The sequence below is a fragment of the Pristiophorus japonicus genome, chromosome 1, assembly GCF_044704955.1.
Source record: "Pristiophorus japonicus isolate sPriJap1 chromosome 1, sPriJap1.hap1, whole genome shotgun sequence".
NCBI lineage: Eukaryota > Metazoa > Chordata > Chondrichthyes > Pristiophoridae > Pristiophorus > Pristiophorus japonicus.
The window spans coordinates 11,472,285-11,499,304 of NC_091977.1; the positions used below are offsets into that span (position 1 = coordinate 11,472,285).

Here is a 27,020-nt window from a genome sequence, read left to right on the forward strand (position 1 = left end):
TCAAGTCTCTGGAGTGGGACTTGAACACATGCCATTTTGACTCAGAGGCGCGAGCGCTACCCACTGAGGCACTCCTCATGCCAAAGTTCTTTATCACGCTCGGAGATTGAGAACAGAGGAGGTTGCGATAGAATGGGTCAAGTATACTCACTCGCTGTCCTTGACACATACTCTCCTCTCTCTGTCTCTCAACTCCCAGTCAGCGCTTGCCTACATGAAGTGGCAGGCCTAACAACTGTTCTCAGCACTTTTCCCATAAGTTCTAAAGCCACCAATGGGAGTCAGATGTTTCAAATCCATCATTCCTACTAAGTTCAAACAGGGGTGCCTAGCACTATTTGTGAAGGAACTTAAATCTCACTCTCAAAGCATTAGATGTTTATGTATGTATGTAAACCTCACCAAAATGTAAGACTAGCCACTAGGGGGCACACCTGTGGGAGACTTAAGGATAACCTGTGCACCCTGGGGCAAGCAGGTATAAAAGGTGATTCACTGTGCTGCTTCCTCACCCTGGAGTGTGAATAAAGAGATCAAGGTCACAACAGTTTGAGCTTGCAATACAGTCCTGTGGATTTATTCTGAATATAACAAATTGGCGACGAGTAACTGATCACAAACTTTCACGCGGTAATGGCTGCCGTTGGTATTCTTGAGAGATCTGTTGAGGGTGATGATTGGAAAGCCTTTGTTGAGCGCCTCGACCAGTACTTCGTGGCCAATGAACTGGACAAGGCTGAGATGACAATCAAGTGCAGGACAATTCTCACCATATGTGGGTCTTCAATATATTGCCTCCTCAAAAATTTGCTGGCACCGGTCAAACCAATGGACAAGTCTTACACAGAGCTGTGCTCACTGGTTAGGGAACACCTCAAGCCAAAGGAGAGCATCTTGATGGCCAGATATCGCTTTTACACGCACCATCTCTCCGAGGGCCAGAACGTGGCAAGTTTTGTCGCCGACCTAAGACGCCTTGCAGGACAGTGCCAATTTGCAGGATCCTTCGGGTTAAATGTGGCGGGAATTTTTCTTGGAATTGGCCACGAGGTAATTCTTTGCAAACTGCTGTCTGCTGTAGCCCTAGATCTGAGCAAAGCCATTACGATAGCCCAAGCCTTCATATCCATGAGCGATAACACAAAACAGACATCTTCACAGAATCAAAGCTCACCGGCAAGTACTGTGCATTAAACAATGTTTTCAATAGACAGAACAATACAGGGCAGGGCCCACACGATTGCAGATGCCAGAACTAGGCCTAGAGTGACTCCGAGTCCGCCGTGGGGTGTGAATGCGTATCCATTAGCGCCATGTTGGTGCTGCGGGGGCAATTGTACAGCTCATCAATGTCGATTCAAGCCCTATGCGTACAAGGGCTGTGGAACAATGGGGCACCTCCAGCGAATGTGCAAACGACCTCTGACTCACCACGTGGCAGAATCAGGAGAGGATGACCAATCCAGCGTGGATCACACTGAACAAGCAGGAGAGGCAACTCAACCTGAGGATGAAGAGGAAGTACATGAGATACACACCTTCACCACCAAAAGTCCTCTGATAATGTTAAAAGTTGAACTTAACGGCACTCCAGTCTCACCCTGCAGCCTCTTAGCATCCCCCTCACAGCTCACACTGCCACCCAGCTTAGTGTCATCTGCAAACTTGGAGATATTGCACTCAATTCCTTCATCCAAATCATTGATGTATATTGTTAATAGCTGGGGTCCCAGCACACAGCCCTGCGGCACCCCACTAGTCACTGCCTGCCATTCTGAAAAGGACCCGTTAATCCCGACTCTCTGCTTCCTGTCTGCCAACCAGTTCTCTATCCATATCAGTACATTGCCCCCAATACCATGTGCTTTAATTTCGCACTTGTGTGGGACCTTACATTAGCTACCCTCCAGTCCATAGGAACTGATCCAGAGTCGAGAGACTGTCGGAAAATGGTTATCAATGCATCCACTATTTCTAGGTCCACTTCCTTAAGTACTCTGGGATGCAGACTATCAGGCCCCGGGGATTTATCTGCCTTCAATCCCATCAATTTCCCCAACACAATTTCCTGCCTAATAAGGATTTCCTTCAGTTCCTCCTTTTCACTAGACCCTCTGTCCCCTAGTATTTCCGGAAGGTTATTTGTGTCATCCTTCGTGAAGACAGAACCAAAGTATTTATTCAACTGGTCTGCCATTTCTTTGTTCTCCATTATAAATTAACCTGAATAAACATAACATAAGAACATAAGAATTAGGAACAGGAGTAGGCCATCTAGCCCCTCGAGCCTGCTCCACCATTCAACAGGATCATGGCTGATCTGGCCGTGAACTCAGCTCCACTTACCCACCCGCTCCCCATAACCCTGAATAACCTTATTGGTTAAAAATCTATCTATCTGTGACTTGAATACATTCAATGAGCTAGCCTCAACTGCTTCCTTGGGCAGAGAATTCCACAGATTCACAACCCTCTGGGAGAAGAAATTCCTTCTCAACTCGGTTTTAAATTGGCTCCCCCGTATTTTGAGGCTGTGCCCCCTAGTTCTAGTCTCTGCCTCTATCTTGTCTATCCCTTTCATTATTTTAAATGTTTCTATAAGATCACCCCTCATCCTTCTGAACTCCAATGAGTAAAGACCCAGTCTACTCAATCTATCATCATAAGGTAACCCCCTCATCTCCGGAATCAGCCTAGTGAATCGTCTCTGTACCCCCTCCAAAGCTAGTATATCCTTCCTTAAGTAAGGTGACCAAAACTGCACGCAGTACTCCAGGTGCGGCCTCACCAATACCCTGTACAGTTGCAGCAGGACCTCCCTGCTTTTGTACTCCATCCCTCTCGCAATGAAGGCCAACATTCCATTCGCCTTCCTGATTACCTGCTGCACCTGCAAACTAACTTTTTGGGATTGATGCACAAGGACCCCCAGGTCCTTCTGAACTGCAGCATGTTGTAATTTCTCCCCATTCAAATAATATTCCCTTTTACTGGTTTTTTTCCCCAAGGTGGATGACCTCACATTTTCCGACATTGTATTCCATCTGCCAAGCCTTAGCCCATTCGCTTAACCTATCCAAATCTATTTGCAGCCTCTCTGTGTCCTCTACACAACCTGCTTTCCCACTAATCTTTGTCATCTGCAAATTTTGTTACACTACACTCTGTCCCCTCTTCCAGGTCATCTATGTATATTGTAAACAGTTGTGGTCCCAGCACCGATCCCTGTGGCACCCCACTAACCACCGATTTCCAACCCGAAAAGGACCCATTTATCCCGACTCTCTGCTTTCTGTTCGCCAGCCAATTCTCTATCCATGCTAATACATTTCCTCTGACTCCGCGAACCTTTATCTTCTGCAGAAACCTTTTGTGTGGCACCTTATCGAATGCCTTTTGGAAATCTAAATACACCACATCCATCGGTACACCTCTATCCACCATGCTCGTTGTATACTCAAAAAATTCCAGTAAATTAGTTAATCATGATTTCCCCTTCATGAATCCATGTTGTGTCTGCTTGATTGCACTATTCCTATCTAGATGTCCCGCTATTTCTTCCTTAATGATAGCTTCAAACATTTTCCCCACTACAGATGTTAAACTAACTGGCCTATAGTTACCTGCCTTTTGTCTGACTGCAAAGGACCTACATTTGTCTTCACTAATCTTTTCCTCTTCACATGTCTATAGAAGCTTTTGCAGTGAGTTTTTATGTTCCTAGCAAGCTTCCTCTCATACTCTCTTTTCCCCTGCCCAATTAAACACTTTGTCCTCTGCTGGATTCTAAATTGCTCCCAGTCCTCAGGTTTGCTGCTTTTTCTGGCCAATTTATGCCTCTTCCTTGGATTTAAAACTATCCTTAATTTCCCTTGTTAGCCATGGTTGAGCCACCTTCCTCGTTTTATTTTTACTCCAGTCAGCGATGTGCAATTGTGGAAGTTCATCCATGTGATCTTTAAATGTTTGCCATTGCTTATCCACTGTTAACCCTTTAAGTATCATTCGCCAGTCTAATCTAGCCAATTCACGTCTCATACCATCGAAGTTACCTTTCCTCAAGTTCAGGGCCCTAGTCTCTGAATTAACACTGTCACTCTCCATCTTAATAAAGAATTCTACCATATTATGGTCACTTTTCCCCAAGGGGCCTCGCACAACAAGATTGCTAATTAGTCCTTTCTCATTACACATGACCAAGTCTCGGATGGCCAGCCCTCAAGTTGGTTCCTCGACATATTGGTCTAGAAAATCATCCCTAATACACACCAGGAAATCCTCCTCCACCGTATTGCTACTAGTTTGGTTAGCCCAATGTAGATTAAAGTCTCCCATGATAACTGCTGTACCTTTATTGAACGCATCCCTAATTTCTTCTTTGATGCTGTCCCCAAACTTACCACGACTGTTTGGTGGTCTGTATACAACTCCCACTAGCGTTTCCTGCCCTTTGGTATTCCGCAGCTCCACCCATACAGATTCCACATCATCCAGGCTAATGTCCTTCCTTACTATTGCGTTAATTTCCTCTTTAACCAGCAACGCTACCCCACCTCCTTTTCCTTTCTGTCTATCCTTCCTGAATGTTGAATACCCTTGGATGTTGAGTTCCCAACCTTGGTCACCCTGGAGCCATGTCTCTGTGATGCCAATTATATCATATTTGTTCATTGCTGTCTGCGCAGTTAATTAGTCCACTTTATTATGAATACTCCTCGCATTGAGGCACAGAGCCTTCAGGCTTGTCTTTTTAACACACTTTGCCACTTTTAGAATTTTGCTGTAATGTGGCCCTTTTTGATTTTTGCCTTGAGTTTCTCTGCCCTCCACTTTTACTTTTACTTTTCTTCTTTCTATCTTTTGCTTCTGCCCCCATTCTACTTTCCTCTGTCTCCCTGCATAGGTTCCCATCCCCCTGCCATATTAGTTTAACCCCTCCCCAACAGCACTAGCAAACACTCCCCCTTGGACATTGGTTCCGGTCCTGCCCAGGTCAGACCGTCCGGTTTGTACTGGTCCCACCTCCCCCAGAACCGGTTCCAATGTCCCAGGAATTTGAATCCCTCCCTTCTGCACCACTCCTCAAGCCTCGTATTCATCTGAGCTATCCTGCGATTCCTACTCTGACTAGCACGTGGCACTGGTAGCAATCCTGAGATTATACCTTTTTGAGGTCCTACTTTTTAATTTAACTCCTGGCTCCCTAAATTCATCTTGTAGGACCTCATCCCGTGGTTTTTTTTTTACCTATGTTGTTGGTACCTATATGCACCATGACAACTGGCTGTTCACCCTTCCCCTCCAAAATGTCCTGCAGCCGCTCCGAGACATCCTTGACCCTTGCACCAGGGAGGCAACATACCATCCTGGAGTCTCGATTGTGGCCGCAGAAACTGTTATATATGTGGAGTTGTATTTACTCTGTACAGCCACCAGAGGGCTCATCCCAAGAATCCCATAATCCCTTGGGAGCACCGCTATTTAAGGAGGCTTCACAGGTTGGAGAGGCACTCTGGAGACCTGCAATACAAGACTAAGGTCACACTTTACTTTGAGTTCACAGTGTTTAGACTGACTCTTTCTCCATACACAACAGAAACGTCTATCTATTCCCCTTGCAATAGAAACCCTTACCGCTATAGCTCTCCCACTCTTTTTCCTGCCCTCCTGTCCAGCAGAGCCACCCATGGTGCCATGAACTTGGCTGCTGCTGCCCCCTAACAGTACCCAAAACGGTGTATCTGTTTTGGAGAGCGATGACCCCAGGGGACCCCTGCACTACCTTCCTTGCACTGCTCTTCCTACTGGTCACCCATCCCCTATCTGTCTGTGTAACCTTGACCTGCCGTATGACCAGCTCATTAAACGTGCTATTCATGGCATCTCAGCATCGCGGATGCTCCAGAGTGAATCCACTCGCAGCTCTAATGCCGCAAAGTGGTCTCTCAGGAGCTGCAGCAGGATACACTTCCCGCACATGTAGTCGTAGTGTCCCTGAGTTCCCACATGGCTCAGGAGGAGCATGAAATGTGTCCGAGCTCTTCTGCCATGACTTAACCCTTAAATTAACTTAATTTTCCAACAATAATAATAAAGGAAAAGAAAACAAAAAACGATTGACCGATCACTTACCCCCTTTGCTGTGATGTCACCCTTCGATTTCTTTCTACTTTTTTTGCCTTCTCACTCTGCACCAGCATCAGCTGGCCTCCTCGATGCTGCCGCCGCTTCGATCTGCCGCTGGGCCTTTATAGGCCTCCCCCGGACTCCCACACCGCCTCCTTGACGCTGTGAGGTTATCCTCTTTGGTGGCAAAAACACGAGGGCAGAATATTATCTGAATGGCGGATGATTAGGAAACGTGGAGGTGCAACGAGACCTGGGTGTCATGGTACATCAGTCATTGAAAGTTGGCATGCAGGTGCAGCAGGTGGTGAAGAAGGCAAATGGCATGTTGGCCTTCATAGCTAGGGGATTTGAGTACAGGAGCAGGGAGGTCTTACTGCAGTTGTACAGGACCTTAGTGAGGCCTCATCTGGAATATTGTGTTCAGTTTTGGTCTCCTAATCTGAGGAACGACGTTCTTGCTATTGAGAGAGTGCAGCGAAGGTTCACCAGACTCCTTCCTGGGATGGCAGGACTGACATATGAGGAGAGACTGGATCAACTGGGCCTGTATTCGCTGGAGTTTAGAAGAATGAGAGGGGATCTCATAGAAACATATAAAATATTGAAGGGACTGGACAGGTTAGATGCAGGAAGAATGTTCCCGATGTTGGGGAAGTCCAGAACCAGGGGACACAGTCTAAGGATAAGGGGTAAGCCATTTAGGACCAAGATGAGGAGAAACTTCTTCACTCAGAGTTGTTAACCTGTGGAATTCTCTACCGCAGAGAGTTGTTGATGCCAGTTCGTTGGATATATTCAAGGGGGAGTTAGATATGGCCCTTATGGCTAAAGGGATCAAGGGGTATGGAGAGAAAGCAGGAAATGGGTACTGAGGTGATGATCAGCCATGATCTTACTGAATGGTGGTGCAGGTTCGAAGGGCTGAATGGCCTACTCCGGCACCTATTTTCTATGTTTTTATGTTTCTAAATGTAAGACTTGCCACTAGGAGGCACACCTGTGGGAGACCTAAGGGTCACCTGTGCACCCTGGGCAAGCAGGTATAAAAGGTGATTCACCATGCTGCTTCAGCACTCTGGAGTCTGAATAAAGAGACCAAGGTCACAACAATTTGAGCTTGCAATACAGTCCTGTGGATTTATTCTGAGCATAACATTAGGTGCAGATAAAGGCCAGCTGGTCCAACAAGCCTGCCCCACACTCACGATGGCTGGAGCATCAGGACTAGACACTGAAAAAAGAAACGTATCAAAATAAGTGCTAATATTATTTACACTACCCACTGCGCTCCCCCAGTCCCTGCGGTGCCCACCGGTTGCGGAAGGCCTCATCGATACCGGTGGACACAGCGTGCTCCTTCTCCAGGGTCACTCAGGAACGGCCAAGGCTGCAGAAAAGAGGCAGGCAACCACCCCCCCACGGGCCGCATTTGACCTAGATCAGCGGATGGCCACCTTGACCAGGGCCAGGAGTAGACCCACGAGGTGGTCCTCCAAACTTTCCTGTCATCTCCCCCCACACCCCACTCCCTTTCCGCACTTGGTGGCCAAAGACCAGGAGCATGGGACTGAAGTGCAACCAGAAATTACAAAATGGAACAGAGCTGCAACCTCTCACATACCGTGTATGCGAGGAACACACTCATCCAGGCCGCAAAAGTTACAGGCGGCCTGGGAGTCCGTGAATCGAAGGTGTCCTCAGTGTGAAGGCAGGGACTGCGCGGTGGTCACTGCCACCAATACTGTCATGGACAGATGCATCTGCGACAGGTAGATTGGTGAGGATGAGGTCAAGTAGGGTTTCCCCTCGTGTTGGTTTTCTCATAACGCATCACAGGCCCAATCTGGTAGCTATGTCCTTCAGCACGTGGCCAGCTCGGTCAGTAATCGTGCTACTGAGCCACATTGAATCCCCCACCAGAGTACATTCTGTGCCCTTGCTACTCTCAGTGCTTCTTCCAAGTGGTGTTCAACCATGGAGGAATACTGATTCATCAGCTGAGGGAGGGCGGTAGGTGATAATCAGCAGGAGGTTTCGTTACCCATGCTTGACCTGAAGCCATGAGACTGAAGTCATGTCGGTAGGACATAAGAACATAAGAAATAGGAACAGGAGTAGCCATTTGGTCCCTCGAGCCTGCTCCGCCATTCAATAAGATCATGGCTGACCTGATCATGGGCTCAGCTCCACTTTGCTGCCTGCTCCCCATAACCCTTTACTCCCTTTATCGCTCAAAAATCTGTCTATCTCCGCCTTTAAATCTATTCAATGACCCAGCCTCCACAGCTCTCTGGGACAGAGAATTCTACAGATTTACAACCCCCTGAGAGAAGAAATTCCTCCTCATCTCAGTTTTAAATGGGCGACCCCTTATTCTGAAACTATGCCCCATAGTTCTAGATTCCCCCATGAGTGGAAACATCCTCTCTGCATCCACCTTGTCAAGCCCCTCATTATCTTTTATGTTTCAATAAGATCACCTCTCATTCTTCTGAACTTCAATGAGTAGAGGCCCAACCTTCATTATTCAACCCCTTCATCTTAGGAATCAACCTAGTGAACCTTCTCTAAACAGTCTCCAATGCAAGTATATCCTTCCTTAAATACGGAGACCAAAATTATACGCAGTACTCCAGGTGTGGCCTCACCAATACCCTGTACAGTTGTAGCAGGACTTCTCTGCTTTTATACTTTATCCCCTTTGCAATAAAGACCAATATTCCATTTGCCTTTCTTATTATTTGCTGTACCTGCATACTAACTTTTTGTCTTTCATGCACAAGGGCCCCCAGGTGCCTTTGTACTGCAGCACTTTGCAATTTTTCTCCATTTAAATAATAATTTGCTTTTTTATTATTTCTGCCAAAGTGGATAACCTCACACTTTCCCACATTATACTCCATCTGCCAAATTTTTGCTCACTCACTTAGCCTGTCTATATCCCTTTGCAGATTTTTTTGTGTCTTCCTCACAATTTGCTTTCCCGCCCATCTTTGTGTAAGGTTCGCAAAGATATTTGGCTCAGGGCACAGGAAGATGCCAGAGTCAGGCGAAGAAAACTTGAAGCACAAGAAAAGGCGACAGCCAACTACAGTTTTGAATCGATGAGGGACATTGATACGGAGCAGTGGAACATTTTAAAGCATTTCTGATAGACTATCAAAAGGAGCATTCATCGAAATATGTGGCCTGGAATCTTGAGCAAGTCCCGATTGATTTCGATGGGAGAAATTAGCATCTGGACAATGCTCTAGGTTTCACTCAAACAACGGGGTCAGATTAATTTCATGGCCTGAATCAGAAAAACGTTTATCTGCGAGCTGACGACCAGATACACCCATCAACAGTAAGAGGAAACCACATTAAAGGTGTATTTCAGGGAGTGGGAAACAAAGATGAGGAGTCATGTTCAATCTTGCAGACTCTGCATATCTCCGGTGGTTGAATTACCGGTTGATGATGTGTGAATGTCGGCCACTCAGAAGCCCAGCAACTGAAACTACGGTTGGGGGAGGGCTTTGTGACAAAAAGATTTTAAGACGGAAGGACATGGACAGGGAATCGCACAGGAAGACACTCTCTCGCTCTCGAGGACTGCAGCAGTCAGGTGAAGACGAATGGGGACCGATCATTCCCAGCTCCAGGGCCGACAATCGAAATCCGTGACGACCAGCCGGATTGGGTGGTTGTATGTTGCAACCAAATCTCTAAGGGGTTTTGTCCGTGTTTTGTTGGTTTTAATAAACTAATAGTTTTGGGTTGAGCCTAAACCTTTGTGTCGTGTATATTTTATTCCTGTAAAACCCAGAGTCTGTACTAAGGACAAGGCAAGCAAAAACCTTACATTTGTATCATCAGCAAACTTGGTTACATTACACTCGATCCCTTCATCCAAGTCATTAATATAGATTATAAATAGCTGAGGCCCCAGCACTGATCCCTGTGGTACCCCACTAGTTACAGTTTGCCAACCAGAAAATGACCGATTTATCCCGACTCTCTGGGATGGTGATGGAGGAGTCTGGGACATTGGCTGAAAGGTGTGGTTCTGTGAGTATGACTATGTCAGGCTGTTGCTTGACCACTCTGTGTGAGACAGCTCTCCCAATTTTGGCACAAGTCCCCAGATGTTTGTGAGGAGCTCGCGAGGCCATTTCAGAGGGTAGTTAAGAGTCAACCACATTGTTGGGGGCCTAGAGTCACATATAAGCCACACCAGGGAAGGACAGCAGATTTCCTTCCCTGAAGGGCATTCGTGAACCCGATGTTTTTTTTAACAACAGTCCAATAGTTTCATGGTCACCAGAATTATTTAATTAACTGAATTTAAATTCCCCAGCTGCCGTGGCGGAAATTGAACTCACATCTTGGATCATTAGTCCAAGCCTCTGGAATACTCATCCAGTATCATAACTACTATGCTACTGTACGCAGAGGGTGATCAGTGTGTGTGTGGAACTGTACCAGAAGGTGGTCAGTACAAGTGGAACTGTACCCCAATGCAGAGTCACTATCTTACGTGGCTCAGTGGGTAGCATTTTCGCCTCTGAGTCAGAAGGTTGTAGTTTCGAGTTCTGCTCCAGAGACTTGAGCACAAAAATCTAGTCTGACACTCTCTGTGCAATGCTGCACTGTCAGAGGTGCCTCTTTCGGATGAGACGTTAAAGCAAGGTCCCGTCTGCCCTCTCCGATGAATGTAAACGATCCCAAGGCACGATCTCAAAGAAGAGCAGGGGCGCTATCACTGGTGTCCTGGGCAATATTTGTCACAAACAGATTTTCTGGCCATTATCTCATTGCTGTTTGTGGGAGCTTGCTGTGTGCAAATTGGCTGCTGCGTTTCCTACATTACAATAGTGACGACACTTCAAATGTACTGGTTTGGCTATAAAGCGCTATAGAAATGAAAGTGTTCTTTTTTTTTCCAGAAGGAAAACGGGAATACAAATAAACAAATTGTCAGATAAACTGCTTTTATGAGTCAGATCTTGATTGTATTTTGTAAATTCCTTCACAGTTTAAGGGTTTATTAATTGATTGCATCAATGGTCCTTGGGCCTGAGCAGGGGATGCATTTTTGTTGCAGGCCTCATCTGGTTGCCTGGGGCAACCGTCTCCAGGGGCGACCGCTGGCTTTGAGCGTTGGAGGCGCCGGTGCTCCGATTGGCCACCGCCTCCTCTCACCAGATGACGGGGTCTGCTCACACCATCCCGGGCCCATTCACAAAGAGAGTGGCGCCGCCCCCCCTGCACGCCCATTGGTTCGGCGCCGCGCTTCCGATCGCGCCAGCCGCGGGTGCGGCGCCAGGATTGGCCAGCTGGCCCGTCAGTCACCTGGAGTGACAGCGCTCCCCAGTCAAGTGCGGTCGGGTGGCACTATATAAAGCTAGATGGCAGTATGCAGCTGTACCCCAGTGCAGTGAGAGCAGCGTTTGTGGAGTCTGCACCGGCAAACAGGTAAGAGGGCCTGTACAGTGATCAACTCTCTTTATAAAATATTTAAAACTTAATTTTGCATTTTGTTTATATTTATTTGCACGCATTTCTTAAAAAATAATTGCCTCTTTTAATTAACAGAAGTTATTTTGCATCTTAGATACCTAAATATTGACCTTTATTTTAATATATGGGCTTGTAATTTTACCTGTATTTAGATATTTTATGGTCATTTTAATTTATTGAACTTGCATTATGGGTGTACAATCTACTTAATTCCAATCATCTGATTAAATTTAGGTCCGTTTTGCTTCAAATTAGTGGATAAATTGCATTTTTTTTAGTGAGGGAATAAAAACGACTGAATTATCAGAAGTAGGCTGCACATATCATGCATTTCTTTAGAGGTATGCCTCTAGGATTAGGTACAAGCGAGAGTTTATATTTTTCTAATGTCGTCATCATCATAGGTAGTCCCTTGAAATTGAGGAAGACTTGCTTCCACTCAAAATGAGTTCTTAGGTGGCTGAACAGTCCAATATGGGAATTACAGTCTCTGTCACAGGTGGGACAGACAGTGGTTGAAGGAAAGGATGGGTGGGGAGTCTAGTTTGCCGCACACTCCTTCCGCTGCCTGCGCTTGATTTCTGCATGCTCTCCTCGATGAGACTCGAGGTGTTCAGCGCCCTCCTGGATGCACTTCCTCCAGTTAGTGTTGTCTTTGGCCAGGGACTCCCAGGTGTTGGTGGGGATGTTGCATTTTATCAGGGAGGCTTTGAGGGTGACCTTGTAACGTTTCCTCTGCCCATCTGAGGCTCGCTTGCCGTGTTGGAGTTCCGAGTAGAGCACTTGCTTTGGGAGTCTTGTGTCTGGCATGCGAACAATGTGGTCTGCCCAGCAGAGCTGGTCGAGTGTGGTCAGTGCTTCGATGCTGAGGATGTTGGCCTGGTCGAGGACGCTAACGTTGGTTCCAATGTATGGTGATGATAATTACTGGTCTTGATGGATTTTCCCATTTTGTCCAGAGACAATTTTACAATCCTTTTCCCTGAAAGGGATTGAGTTGCTGGGGGTTCTGGTTCCACAGTGCCTGTCAATTCCCCCCCCCCCCCCCCCCCCCCCCACACACACACACACACACACACACTGCTGGCAACCAGAACAAGTTATATTTATATACCACCTTTTTTAATGTAATATCCCACAGGAATGCTATCAAACAAAAACATCATTTGGTACCGAGCCACATAAGATGTTCAGAATTTGAAAACAGGATGAGCATTTTAAGATTGAGGCATTGCTTAACTGGGAGGTCAGCGAGCACAGGGGAGATGGGTGAGCAGGACTTGGTGCGAGTTAGCACTTGGGCGGCAGAGTTTTGGATGGCCTCAAGTTTAGGACGATTGGAACTAGGAAGGCCAGCCAGGAGCATGTTGGAATAGAGATGATGAAGGCATGGATGAGGGTTTCGGCAGCAGATAACTTGAGGTAAGGGTGGAGACAGGGCGATTATAACAAAGATGTAAATGGACGGTCAACGGATATGAGATAGGAAGCTCCATTTGTGATCTAACGTTGCGAACAGACAGTTGCTGGGAGCGAGCTCGAATCCGTGGAACGTGAATGGAGTTTGTGGCATGACACAAAGACAATGGCTTTGGTCTTCCTGATATTTAATTAGAGGAAATCTCGTTATCCAGGGTGTTTACGTGTGAGTGTGAGTGTGTGTGTATGTGTATGTCACAGCTGAGCCTGATCCTGTTCACACTTGCCGACAGTATTGGTGGATAACCATTGGTGCTGGAAACTCCAGTCGTTTCCCACCCCCAACCACCCTTTCTAACCTTTTGATGTCAAAATTAGTAGGCAATCCGGGATGGGCAATAAAAGCTGCCTTGAACAACGTCAAATCTGTCCCGAGAACAAATGAGCACGCCCCATCCCTGCCAGTGGCCAAGCTAGCTCTGCACAGACTTTGGGTGGAGGGGGGGGGGGGGTCTGTTGGGTAAACAGTGAGACTGTCGTGGTCTGTATGGCTTTGCTACTCAAACTATGCTCGGGAACCATCGACACATGATGCTCTCTTTCGATAGGCGTAGGTTGGTGTTGTCCAATAGAAATCACTGACTCGCCACATGTTGTAGCTACAATGACACTGTTTCAGCCATGGCACACAAATTTTAGTGGAAAACACTGCGCACAGTACAGGTAACTGTACTTCATGTGCATGTATTCACTTAACAAGCACCTACCGCCATTCATTGATTCATTATCATCATAGCCGGTCCCTTGAAACGAGGATGACTTGTTTCCACGCCAAAAAAGATGAGTTCATAGGTGTTTCGAATGAAGGACCCGAACTACATCCTCGAGGGTGGAAGATGCCTGTGCGTGGATTTTTTTAACGTGTGGTGGCCGTTGCACACCAGCCACCACATGGGCTTGACAGAGCTCGGTCTTGGTCCAGTGGCAAAGGTTAACCAGGATGACTGGAGACCAGCTCTGCTGCACGGACCGAGTGTGCACACATATCGCACATAGTGCTGCCCCTGGACCCCTGGCCCCGAACTCACACCTCCCCTGGGCCCCGATCACATCCCTCCACAGTCTCTCGCCTCTCCTGCTGTATCTGCCCACCGACCTGGACCTTGCTGACGTCACTCTTCGCTGCTGTCACCCTCCTGCACCAGCTCATGCTGGAGTAGCGTGCTTCCGTGCTCCTTTTATGATCCCGACCTGCCGCTGGTGTTCTCACGCAGGTCGGGGCCTCCACGCTGCTCCCGGGCAGCACAGGAGGAGGCCATTCGTCCCATCGTGCTTGTGCTTTTTCTTTTGAAAGAACGATCTGATACGTCCTTACTATACAGTATAAATGCACACGAGGCCCATACTTGCGAGAAGGTCAGTCTGTGAACTGTCCTTTATTTCATAGCACTCAAGTGCAGGAAGTGGGTGGAGCTTCCCCTTTTATATCTGAAGGTATAGGTTAGGAGTGTCTCCCACAAGTTCAACACCTAGTGGTCAGTGTTCTCGCAGTGTACAACTTAAGTCAGATTATACATGGGCTACAATGCTGGTTGAATACATGACACGATCCAATTAGTCCCACTCCCCTGCTCTTTTCTTTTCTTATCTTTTTTCTTTTACCTAAGAAAATAGGAACAGGAGTACGCCACCTGGCCCTTCGAGCCTGCTCCGCCATTTAATAAGATCATGGCTGATCTGATCATGGAATCAGCTCTACTTCCCTGCCCGCTCCCCATAACCCTTTATTCCCTTATCGCTCAAAAATCCGTCTTATTTCCACCTTAAATTTATTCAATGATCCAGCCTCTACAACTCTTTGGGACAGAGAATTCCACAGATTTACAACCCTCAGAAGAAATTCCTCCTCATCTCAGTTTTAAATGGGCGGCCCCTTATTCTGAGAATATGTCCCCTAGTTCTAGATTCCCCTACGAGGGAAACATCCTCTCTCCATCCACCTTGTCGAGCCCCCTCAATATCTTTAAATGTTTCGATAAGATCACCTCTCATTCTTCTGAACACCAATGAGTATAGGCCCACCCTACTCAACCTATCTTCTTAAGTCAACCCCCTCATCTCCAGAATCGACCTAGTGAACCTCCAATGCAAGCATATCCTTCCTTAAATATGGAGACCAAAACGCTAGGTGTGGCCTCACCAATACCCTGTACAGTTGTAGCAGGACCTCTCTGCTTTTATACTCTAAACCCCTTGCAATAAAGGCCAAGATTCCATTTGCCTTCCTGATTACTTGCTGTACCTGCAGACTAACTTTTTGTGTTTCATGTACAAGGATCCCCAGGTCCCTGTGTACTGTAGCACTTTGTAATTTTTCTCCATTTTAAATTATGATTTGCTGCTCTTTTTTTTTTCTGCCAAGTAGATAACCTCTCATTTTCCCATACTATACTCCATCTGCCAATTTTTTTTCTCACTCACTTATCCATTTCAGATTTTTCTCTTTCTTTCTTATTCCTTTTTTGAAACTTACTATTGAATCAGCTTCCCTTTCAGGCAGTGCATTTAGCACACAAAATGTTCAGTCTTTCTCTCGCGCTCTCTCTCTCTCTCTCTCTCTCTCTCTCTCTCTCTCTCTCTCTCTCTCTCTCTCTCTCTCTCTCTCTCTCTCCAATGTTTGGAATTCTGGTATGAATTTATCGGACACCAAAAGTCACCAGGAGAAATCCGTTATTAAATATTAGTTTCTAAGCTTCGTGCTTCAGTTCCCCCTCCTGTCTCTCTCAGGGCCCCTGACTCTGCCAATTCCTGAGGTATAGTCTCTTGTGGTAATCACCCTCCAGTTCATTACCCAAGTGGCTTGTCACCTGAGCCTAGACAGTAAATATTTTGGTTATGTGGGGACCAGGGGAGTGGGAGGGGGTGGGGAGTAGGAAAGGTCGCAGCCTTTGCGTGCTAGGGGGCATAGTCTCAGGATAAGGGGTCGGCTATTTAGGACTGAGATGAGGAGGAATTTCTTCACTCGGAGGGTTGTGAATCCTTGGTATTCTCTGTCCCAAAGGGCTGTGGGTGCTGAGTCTCTGAATATATTCAAGGCTGAGATAGATGGAATTTTGGACTCGAGGGGCATCAAGGGATATGGAGATCGGCGAGAAAATGCAGTTGAGGTCGAAGATCAACCATGATCTTATTGAATGGTGGAGCAGGCTTGGGGGGGTGGGGGCATATGGCCTACTCCTGGTACTATTTCTTGTGTCCTGGGGCACTTCACCCTATTGCAGCAACTCCCTGCTGCTTCTGTGGCCAAGATCCACTATATTGTCAACACCAGATTATTAACGCGGTATTATTCCGCTTCGTCACAAATCTCTCTGGCCGTAGTCCTGTTGTTGTTCAGTGTCGGATTGAACTGCAAAAACATCAGCTTCCAAACATTGCATAGTGGATCCCGAGGGACGGTGGACCTGGATTAAACCTAAAGCCTGGGGGAGGAGGCGCTTGGTGGATGAGTGGAACCAATTTAATGCTGGATTTGACTAAATATCCTTTTTTTAACAAAAGGAACAAGAGTAGGCCATTCAGCCCCTCGAGCCTGCTCCGCTATTCCATGAGATCACGGCTGATCTACGACCTAACTCCACATACCTGCCCTTGCCCCTTATTCCTTAAAACCTTTGGTTAATAAATCTATCAATCTCCGATTTTTTAAAATTTAACTTTTGATCGAGCATCAATTGCCATTTGCAGAAGAGAGTTCCACCCTCAGTGTATAGAAGTGTTTCCTAACTTCACTCCTGAAAAGTCAGGCTCGAAGTTTTAGACTCTGGCCCCAGTCCGAGAATCCCTAACCAGCGGAAATCGTTTCTCTCTATCTACCCTCTCTCTTCCCCTTAATATCCTGAAAACTTCGATCAGATCACCCCTTAACCTTCTAAATTCCAGGAAATACAACTCTAGTTTGTGTAATCTCTTGTAATTTAACCTTTGGAGACTGGGTATCATTTTGGTAAACCTACACTGCACTCCCTCCAAGGCTAATTTACCCTTCATTGGCTTGAGGGGCTAAATGGCCTCCTCCTGTTCCTGGTGAATGTTGCCTGAACTGGAGAATTTTGACTGAGGAAAGATTGGAGATGCTGGATCTGTTTTTTTTTGGAACAGAGGAGGCTGAGGGGAGACCTGAGGTGTAGAAAATGATGAGGGGCCTGGATAGAGTTGATAGGAAGGACCAATTTCCCTTGGCAGAGGGGTCAACAACCAGGAGGCATAGATTTAAACTCATTGGAGGGTGTGTAGAGGGGATATGAGGAGAAATGTCTTCACCCAGAGGGTTGTGGGGGTCTGGAACTCACTGCCTGAAAGGGTGATAAAGGCAGAAACCCTCACCACATTTAAAAAGTACGTAAATATGCACTTGAAGTGCCGTAACCTACAGGGCTATGGACCAAGAGCTGGAAAGTGGGATTCGGCTGGCTAGCTCTTGGTCGGCCGGCACGGATACGATGGGCCGAAATGGCCTCCTTCCGTGCTATAAATTTCTATAGGTTCGAGTGGGCCCTCTATTGCGTTGCCACATGTACATCTGCTGGAGGAAGTGCTCAGTGTTTTTTAAAGCACCCCCCCACTCCCTGCCCCCACCGGGCATTGAACTGGGCTAAAGCTCAGTCCTTTGATGCCAGAGGTTGCTTCATTGTTTTGACAGTGAGAGTAGTGTCGCATGGCGATGGGTGTTACGGACTTTGCCATACAGGACCTGAAGTCCCTATTTGATCAATAGTGCGCGATCAGCAGGTTGACTGGCTGCTTGCCTGTTCCTTGTCCAGTGTGGATGGCAGGCTCTGTCCTCAGCTGGTGTTTAGCATATAATCAGAGCAGTGAATTACAGGACAACGGTTCCATTGAGAGGCAAAGCTTTTCAAAAGATTATTCACCAGTTAAGGATGGAATTAAAGGGCCTTTAGAGAAGTATATATTCGATGTCCGCTGTGGCTCAGTGGGCAGCACACTCGCCTCTCAGTCAGAAGGTCGTGGGTTCAAGTCCAACTCCAGGGACTTGAGCACAAAAATCTAGGCTGATGCTCCAGTGCAGTGCTGAGGGAGTGCTGCACTGTCAGAGGTGCCGTCTTTCAGACGAGATGTTAAACCGAGGCTCCATCTGCTCTCGGGTGGATGCAAAAGATCCCATGGCACTATCTTGAAGAAGAGCAGGGGAGTTATCCTCAGTGTCCTGGCCAATATTTATCCCTCAATCAACATAACAAAAAAACAGATTATGTGGTCATTATCACATTGCTGTTTGTGGGAACTTGCTCTGCGCAAATTGGCTGCCTTGTTTCCTACATTACAACAGTGACTACACTTCAAAAAGTACTTCATTGGCTGTAAAGTGCGTTGTGATATCCGGTAGTTGTAAAAGGCGCTATATAAATCCAAATCTTTTTGGACGATCAAATGTTCCTAGGACATGCTGGATCCAATTGTGGTTGAGTAGTGATCATGTTAGTCATGGCTCAGTTGCTTTTTCTCATGAATCTGAATCAGATGGTTGTGGTTTCAAGCTCCACTCCAAAGTCCTGAACCTGTTATCTCAGCTGACACTCCTAGTGCAGTGCTGCATTGCCGGGAGGGTCTGTCTTTTGCGTGACATCTACCTGTTCAAGTGGATGGGAAAGATTTGAAGAAGAGCAGGGGAGTTCCTCCTGGTCAACAATCGTCCTGTTATGTATGTAAACGTTATAATAGTGTAAGACTTGCCACCGGGGGGGGTCACCTGCACATCTCGTGCAAGCAAGTATAAAAGGTTGTCTGCCATGCTGATCCTTCACTGTGGAGTTAGATTAATGAGAATAAGGTCACATCAGTTTGAGCTTGCAGCACAGTCTTGTGGAGTTATTCTGAACATGACGCCTCCCTCAACCATTTCTCATCAAAACGAGATGATCTGGTCATTTATCTCATTGCTGTTTGTGGGAGCTTGCTGTGTGCCATTTGGCTGCTGCGGGTTTCCGTGTGTTACAACGGTGACTGCCTTCCAGCACTTCATTGGCTGGGAAGCGCTTGGGGATATGCTGTAAAGGGTGCTGTATAAAGGCACCCTTTTTCAGATTAATAATTAATTTTTGTCAAGGGCCATAGTCCTGGCCGGTGTCTGACTCTAGGGGCCTCCTGCACCATGGGAGCGACGTGTTGCACCATGGAGCGATGGCAGTGGCTCTGTGCCTGCGTTTTGTTCCCGACCCCCACCATCCCCAATCATGCAGACTGGAGATCGTGATCTTACAAAGGGCCTGGCCAAGTGTGTGAGAGTTGATGTCCTGTAATTTATACAAAATAAAAACATTGCTGTCCTTCAAAATGCAGGTTTCCCTCCTAATTTGTACTTGCTGTGCGGTGTCCCTTCCAGCGGCAGCACTGGGAGTGGTCCGCGCAGGACCTCCCGATTGGTGCGCGGCCTCGGCAGAAACGTTGCTCTGTAGCTAATCGTCCCTCCTAACTGTTGCAATAAGAGAAGTGGGAGGCCTGGTTGTACTGCGGGCCTTGTCGGTACAAGTTCAGTTGACTCCTCTATTGCCAGCCATGGCTCGGTGGGTAGCACTCCTGCCTCTGAGTTAGAAGGTTGTGGGTTCAAGTCTCACTCCAGGGACTTGAGCACAAAAATCTCGGCTGACACTCCAGTTCAGTGCTGAGGGAGTGCTGCACTGTCAGAGGTGGCGTCTTTCAGATGAGATGTTAAACCGAGGCTCCGTCTGCTCTCAAGTGGACGTAAAAGATCCCATGGGCACTCTATCGAAGAAGACCTGGATCTGGCCAGCTCCCAGCAAGATGAGGTTAAATCTAGGCCCTGGCTGAAGTAGGTCTGCCATCTCCACGATTGTCCTGGAGTTAATCAGGAATTCCAGATTAATCTCCTGGACACTGCTGCAAGCAAATCTGGGAATAAAATCACAGGGGACATTTAAAGAAGTGTTTTTTTAAATGTTATTTATTATCAGAATGATACAGTACAGAAGGCGGCCATTCAGCCCGTCGTGCCTGTGTTGGCACCGACACTTTGAAAGTGCTATTCAATTAGTTCCACTCCCCTGCTCTTCCCCATAGCCCTGAACATTTTTCCCCTTCAAGCATTTATCCAATTCCCATTTGAAAGTTACTATTGAATCTGCTTCCGCCAACCTTTCAGGCAGCGCATGCCAGATCATCAGAACTTAGTTATAAAAATATTGGAGATGGAAAACAAAATGATCGGGTGAGGCGGTTGAAGGCAGGAAATCATGTGATGAAACCTCCAGGAATATGTCCAACCAGATGTGGCAGCCCTGTATTTAAGTTAGACACACGGTGGATGGAGGGGGAAGGCCCAGCTCTGTCTGCCGATGCTCCTTGCCAATAAAGATGATCTCATATTTTCCTGGCTTTGCATCTCTTAAAAGGTTGCAGTTCTGGGAAAGCTTCTAGAAATGGGTTTCGGCCTAGTTTCCAACTGATTTGGCATCAGACCGTCCGGCTTGATCATCCACCCAGACAATAATAGTGTTTGTTTGCTCATTCTTGGGATGTGGCAAGGCCGGCATTTATTGTCCATCCCTCGCTGCCCTTGAGAAGGTGGTGGTGAGCCACCGCCTTGAACCGCTGCAGTTCGTGTGGTGAAGGTACTCCCACAGAGCTGTTAGGTAAGGAACGGCAATATTTGTCAAAGTCAGGATGGTGTGTGACTTGGAGGGGAACATGGAGGTGGTGGTGTTCCCAAGTGCCTGCTGCCCTTGTCCTTCTGGGTGGTAGAGGTTGCGGGTTTTGGAGATGCTGTCGAAGAAGCCTTGGCGAGTTGCTGCAGTGCATCTTGTAGATGGTCCACGGTGCGCCGGTGGTGGAAAGAGTGAATGTTGAAGGTGGTGGATGGGGGGCCAATCAAGTGGGCTGCTTTGTCCTGGATGGTGTCGAGCTTCTTGAGTGTTGTTGGAGCTGCACTCATCCAGGCAAGTGGAGAGTATTCCATCACACTCCTGCCTTGTGGCTTGCAGATGGTGAAAAGGCTTTGGGGAGTCAGGAGCTGAGACACTCACCGCAGAATACCCAGCCTCTGACCTGCTCTTGTTGCCACAGTATTTATGTAGCTGGTCCAGTTAAGTTTCTGGTCAATGGTGAACCCCAGGATATTGATGGTGGAGGATTCGGCGATGGTAATGCCGTTGAATGTCATGGGGCGGTGGTTAGACTCTCGTTTGAGACAGTCATTGCCTGGCACTTGTGTGGCGTGAATGTTACTTGCCACATATCAGCCGAAGCTTGAATGTCGTCCAGGTCTTGTTGCATGCGGACACGGACTGCTCCATTATCTGGGGAGTTGCGATTGGCACTGAACACTGTGCAGAGATCAGCGAACATCCACACTTCCGACCTTATGATGGCGAGAAGGTCATTGATGAAGCAGCTGAAGATGGTTGGGCCTCGGACTCTGCATAATTTTGCTAAATCCTCCTCGCAAACCCAGTTTCTGATCAGCCACCCAGATTGTACAATTTCTATCGTGGCTCAAACTTATTGGGACATCAAACCTTTTGAGGGACTGCAATGGCCCTAGAAAACCCAACAAATGTGTCTTTAGCACTTGGTTGAATAAGCAGATGAGGAGACTGGTTCAAACAGAAGATAAATTTTAGGCTTTATCACATAGGAACAGGTGGAGGCCATTCAGCCCCTTGAGCCGGTTCCACCATTCAATTCGATCACGGCTGATCTATATTCCAACTCCATTTACCTGCCTTTTCGCCATATTCGCCCAATACCCTTACCCAACAAAAATCTGTCAATCTCAGTCTTGAAAGCTCCAATTGACCCAGATTTCCACCACCCTTTGTGAAGTAGCAACCCTGAATCTAATTTTAAGATTGTGTCCCCTTGTTCTGGACTCCACCACAGGAGGAAATAATTTCACTTTATCTACTCTATCGAATCTTCTTCTTTTTAAACAGTTCGATTGGATCACCCTTCAACCTTCTAAAGTCTTGGGCATACAGGTTTATGGACAACCTGTCCTCATAACTTAACCCGCTAAACCCTGATACCATTCTGGTGAATCTGCGATGCACCCCCTCCAAGGCCAATATATCCTTCCTTGTGCAGAGATTGATCAATACATGCACTGGGCCTCCAGGATAAAAACATAGAAAGTAGGCCATTCAGCCCTTCGAGCCTGCACCACCATTCAATATGATCATGCAACTTCAGTACCCCATTCCTGCTTTCTCTCCATATCCCTTGATCCCTTTAGCCGTAAGGGCCACATCTAACTCCCTTTTGAATATATCTAACGAACTGGCCTCAACAACTCTCTGTGGTAGAGAATTCCACAGGTTCACAATTCTGAGTGAAGAAGTTTCTCCTCATCTCGGTCCTAACTGGTTACCCCTTATCCTTAGACTGTGACTCCTGGTTCTGGACTTCCCCCAACATCGGGACCATTCTTCCTGCATCTAACCTGTCCAATCCCGTCAGAATTTTACATGTTTCCATGAGATCCCCTCTCATCCTTCTAAACACCAGTGAATACAGGCCCAGTCGATCCAGTCTCTCCTCATATGTCAGTCCTGCCACCCCGGGAATCAGTCTGGTGAACCTTAGCTGCAGTCCCTCAATAGCAAAAATATCCTTCCTCAAATTAGGAGACCAAAACTGCACACAATACAAGGTGTGGTCTCACCAAGGCCCTGTATAACTGCAGATAGAGCAGTGGAAAGGAAAATGCTGGAATAATTTTAAGAAACCAATCAATGGGGTGGGTGGGTGGGGGAGCGGGCACGGGAATGTCATCATCATCGTCGGCAGTCCCTCGGAATCGAAGAAGACTTGCTTCCACTCCTGAAGCGAGTTCTTTGGTGGCTGAGCAGTCCAGTACGAGAGCCACAGACTCTGTCACAAGTGGGACAGATAGTCGTTGAGGGAGTGTTGGGTGGGACCGGTTTGCCGCACGCTCTTTCCGCTGCCTGCGCTTGATTTCTGCATGCTCTTGGCATTGAGACTCGAGGTGCTCAGCGCCCTCCCGGATGCACTTCCTCCACTTGGGACGGTCTTGGGCCAGGGACTCCCAGGTGTCAGTGGGGATGTCGCACTTTATCAAGGCGGCTTTGAGGATGTCCTTGTAGCGTTTCCACTGTCCACCTTTTGGCTCATTTGCCGTGAAGGAGTTCCGAGTAGAGCAGTTGCTTTGGGAGTCTTGTATCTGGCATGCGAACAATGTAATCTGCCCAGCAGAGCTGATCGAGTGTGGTCAGTACTTCAATGCTGGGGATGTTAGCCTGGACGAGGACGCTGATATTGGTGCGCTTGTCCTCCCAGGGCATTTGTAGGCTCTTGTGGAGACATCGTTTGTGATATTTCTCCAGCAATTTGAGATGTCTGCTGTACATGGTCCATGTCTCTGAGCCATACAGGAGGACGGGTATTACTACAGCCCTGTAGACCATGAGCTTGGTAGCAGTTTTGGGGGGCCTGGTCTTCAAAGACTCTTTTTTTTTTTTTACCTCAGGCAGCCGAAGGCTGCACTGGAGGCGGTGTTGGATCTCGTCCTCGATGCCTGCTCTTGCCTGCTCTTATCTTTTAGGCGCCTGAGATATGGGAAGTGGTCCACAGTGTCCAGGGCCATGCCGGGTGTGGGCACGGGAATGTAGTGTCCTTCTAGATAGATGAATTTAAGATGAGCTGAAAGGCCTTCCTCATCCTTGCTTGTCTTGTCTTGTGATGAATGTTCCCCGGGTTGGAAGGTCTACACGTTGGTTGTGAGGTTTACTTGTGGATTCACATGCAGAACCGAGTCGCAGCTCTTGTATACGGGAAAGAACTTGCACAGAAACAGGCCATTTGGCCCAACTAGTCCGTGCCAGTGTTTATGCTCCACACGAACCTACTTCACCTAATCCTATCTGCATATCCTTCTATTTCTTTCTTCCTCATGTACTTATCCAGCTTCCCCTTAAAAGCAAATCATAGATTAATTTATACAGGGCCTTTCATAACCTCAGGACCTCCCAAAGTGTTTTACAGCCAATACAGTACTTTTTAAACTACTGCAACATAGGAAACCCGAAAGCCAATTTACGCACCGTAAGATCCCACAAACAGCAATGAAGTAAATTCAGATACTCTGTTCTTTTTAGTGATGTTGGTTTGAAGGATAAATATTGACCAGGACACAGGGGCGAACTCTTCTGCCCTTCTTCAAGTACAATGGGATCTTCTATGTCCACCCGAGGGGGGAAGATGGGGCTGCTGTGGGTTTGGCCCATGACCCATGTGGGGAGTTCCTGATCTCCGAGTGCCGCTGTGTGTTCATTAGTGGAAGTTGAGGACTTGCTTACGGGGTAGAGGGGGGAGGAGTTTGCAAACGCTCCTGCTTGCTCAGATCTCGCCTCCAACTACAGGTTCCCCATGCTAGAACGATAGCAAGCCAGGCCCTGTCCCAGGTACAAGTTGGCTGATATCACCGCGGGGGTAGTGGTGGGGTCTGATAGCGGTCGGCTGTAAACAATGACCACTGGAGGGAGTGGCGAGCACCTGCGGAACTCAACCGACCCACCGGTCAATTTAAGGAAAGATGGGAGAAACGTGCGGTAATGTTCGGCAGAGTTGAACTTGCTGTAAAGAAAGACTGGCATTTATATAGCGCCTTTCAGGACCACCGGACATCTTCAAGCGCTTTACAGTCAATTAAGTACTTTTGGCGTGTAGTCACTGTTGTAATGTGGCAACCAATTTGCGCACAGCAAGCTCCCACAAACAGCAATGTGATAATGACATCTGTTTTTGTTCTGTTGATTTGAGAGATAAATGTTGGCCCCAGGACACACTGGAGAACTCCCCTGCTCTTCTTCGAAATAGTGCCATGGGATCTTTTACATGCGCCTGAGAGAGCACACGGGCCTCCGTTTAAAGTTTCATCCCAAAGACGGCCCCACCGATAGTGCGGCGCTCCCTCAGTACTGCCCCTCCGATAGAGCGGTGTTCCCTCAGCACTCACTGGAGTATCAGCATAGATTTATATGCTCAAGTCCCTGGAGTGGGACTTGAACCCATGACCTTCTGACTCCGAGGTGAGAGTGCTGCCCACTGAGCCACAGCTGACACAAGGATCAGAAGATTGTTATTTGCAAGGGGACAGTTATCGATAGGCCAGGACTATTGTGCCAGTGTTGCTGTAATAACTTTTGGCAGCCCAGCATTGTACTTAACTGAGCTCCGAAGCAACCTCAAATATTTACCCACTTCCCTCCTCCGGTTTAAATCTCCTCGTTCTGCCATGGCTCTGACTGCACACATTCATTCCCATTTCCAGGCAACACCCTGCTCGGGAAATAGAGACGTGAAACCCAAGAAAATATGGAAATGAAGGAATGAATCACCAGGTATAGCTGTGCACCAGAGTCTGGGGGACCTTCCCTAGACCCCGAATTAGAATCGTACAGTCCCACTCTTCTGTTCCTTGCCCGCGGCCCTGCCAAACTTTGTTTCCTTTCAAATATTTACCCGATTCCATGTTGAAAATGAATCTGCTTCCACTGCCCTTTCAGGCAGCGTGTTCCAGATCACAACAACTAAGAAAATTCTCCTCATCTCTCCCTCCTGGTTCTTTTGCCAATTATCTGACAACTGTTTCCTCTGGTTACCGACTCTCTGGCCAAGGGAAACAGTTTGTCAGCTTCTCCTGCCATCTTCAGTGACTGGTGTACATGAACCCTCAAGTCTCTGCGATACAAAGACTCTGCGTGCGCAGTCCATCCAGTTCTTCTTGTTGGACTCCATTTGAATGCTTCGACAAGCCCCTTTGCACGCCACTGACTTTTTTACCGCAGTTTATTTATCTCCGTTTCGCTTCCCTGTTCGCCGCTTTTAACTAATAACTGAAACAGTGGGAGTTATAACTTCTCCTCGGGGGGAGTGGAACCTGAGCTGGGGGCGTTGCTTGGGCCTTCCTTTTCAACCCGTACGGAGCCGCCCGTGTCAGTTGCAAGCCAACATGTTTGAAAGGAGACTGTTTGTTTTTTCCCCTGATTTTAAAACTGATCTTTGTGACTGGGAGAGGGCGGCGTCAATGGAGTGAGGGCATGCGCCATTTGGGCCTTGGAGTGGGGGAAAGCGAGGCTGAAATAAACAGACTCCAGTCTCTGGGCCCGCGGCAAGGCCACGATGATCGGAATAAGGTGGTGACTCTCCGTCAATGTCTTCGGTCTGAATTTGAGTTTAAGAACATAAGAATTAGGAACAGGAGTAGGCCAGCTAGCCCCTCGAGCCTGCTCCACCACTCAACAAGATCACGGCTGATCTGGCCATGGACTCGGCTCCACTTACCCGCCCTCTCCCCGTAACCCTTAATTCCCTTATTGGTTAAAAATCTATCTATCTGTGATTTGAATACATTCAATGAGCTAGCCTCAACTGCTTCCTTGGGCAGAGAATTCCACAGATTCACAACCCTCTGGGAGAAGAAATTCCTTTTCGGTTTTAAATTGGCTCCCCCGTATTTTGAGGCTGTGCCCCCTAGTTCTAGTCTCCCCGACCAGTGGAAACAACCTCTCTGCCTTTATCTTGTCTATCCCTTTCATTATTTTAAATGTTTCTATAAGATCACCCCTCATCCTTCTGAACTCCGAGTAAAGACCCAGTCTACTCAACCTATCATCATAAGGTAACCCCCTCATCTCCGGAATCAGCCTAGTGAATTGTCTCTGTACCCCCCTCCAAAGCCAGTATATCCTTCCTTAAGTAAGGTGACCAAAACTGCACGCAGTACTCCAGGTGCAGCCTCACCAATACCCTGTACAGTTGCAGCAGGACCTCCCTGCTTTTGTACTCCATCCCTCTCGCAATGAAGGACAACGTTCCATTCGACTTCCTGATTACCTGCAAACTACCTTTTTGGATTCATGCACAAGGACCCCCAGGTCCCTCTGCACCGCAGCATGTTGTAATTTCTCCCCATT

At 47.5% G+C, this 27,020-nt stretch overlaps 1 protein-coding gene across 2 annotated transcripts in view; it reads left to right on the forward strand.

Moving 5' to 3' along the window:
* The window catches only part of hmgcs1 (3-hydroxy-3-methylglutaryl-CoA synthase 1 (soluble)), an 86,023-nt gene that overhangs the window by 20,677 nt on the left and 38,326 nt on the right, over positions 1–27,020 (forward strand). Inside the window, exon 1 of one of the 2 annotated variants that reach the window (XM_070877533.1) lies at positions 11,530–11,586. The exons of the other annotated variant lie outside the window; for it this stretch is intronic. The gene's annotated coding sequence lies outside the window, so the exon portion shown is untranslated. Of the gene's footprint in view, positions 1–11,529; positions 11,587–27,020 lie in introns of those variants that run through there. 2 annotated transcript variants of the gene reach the window in all.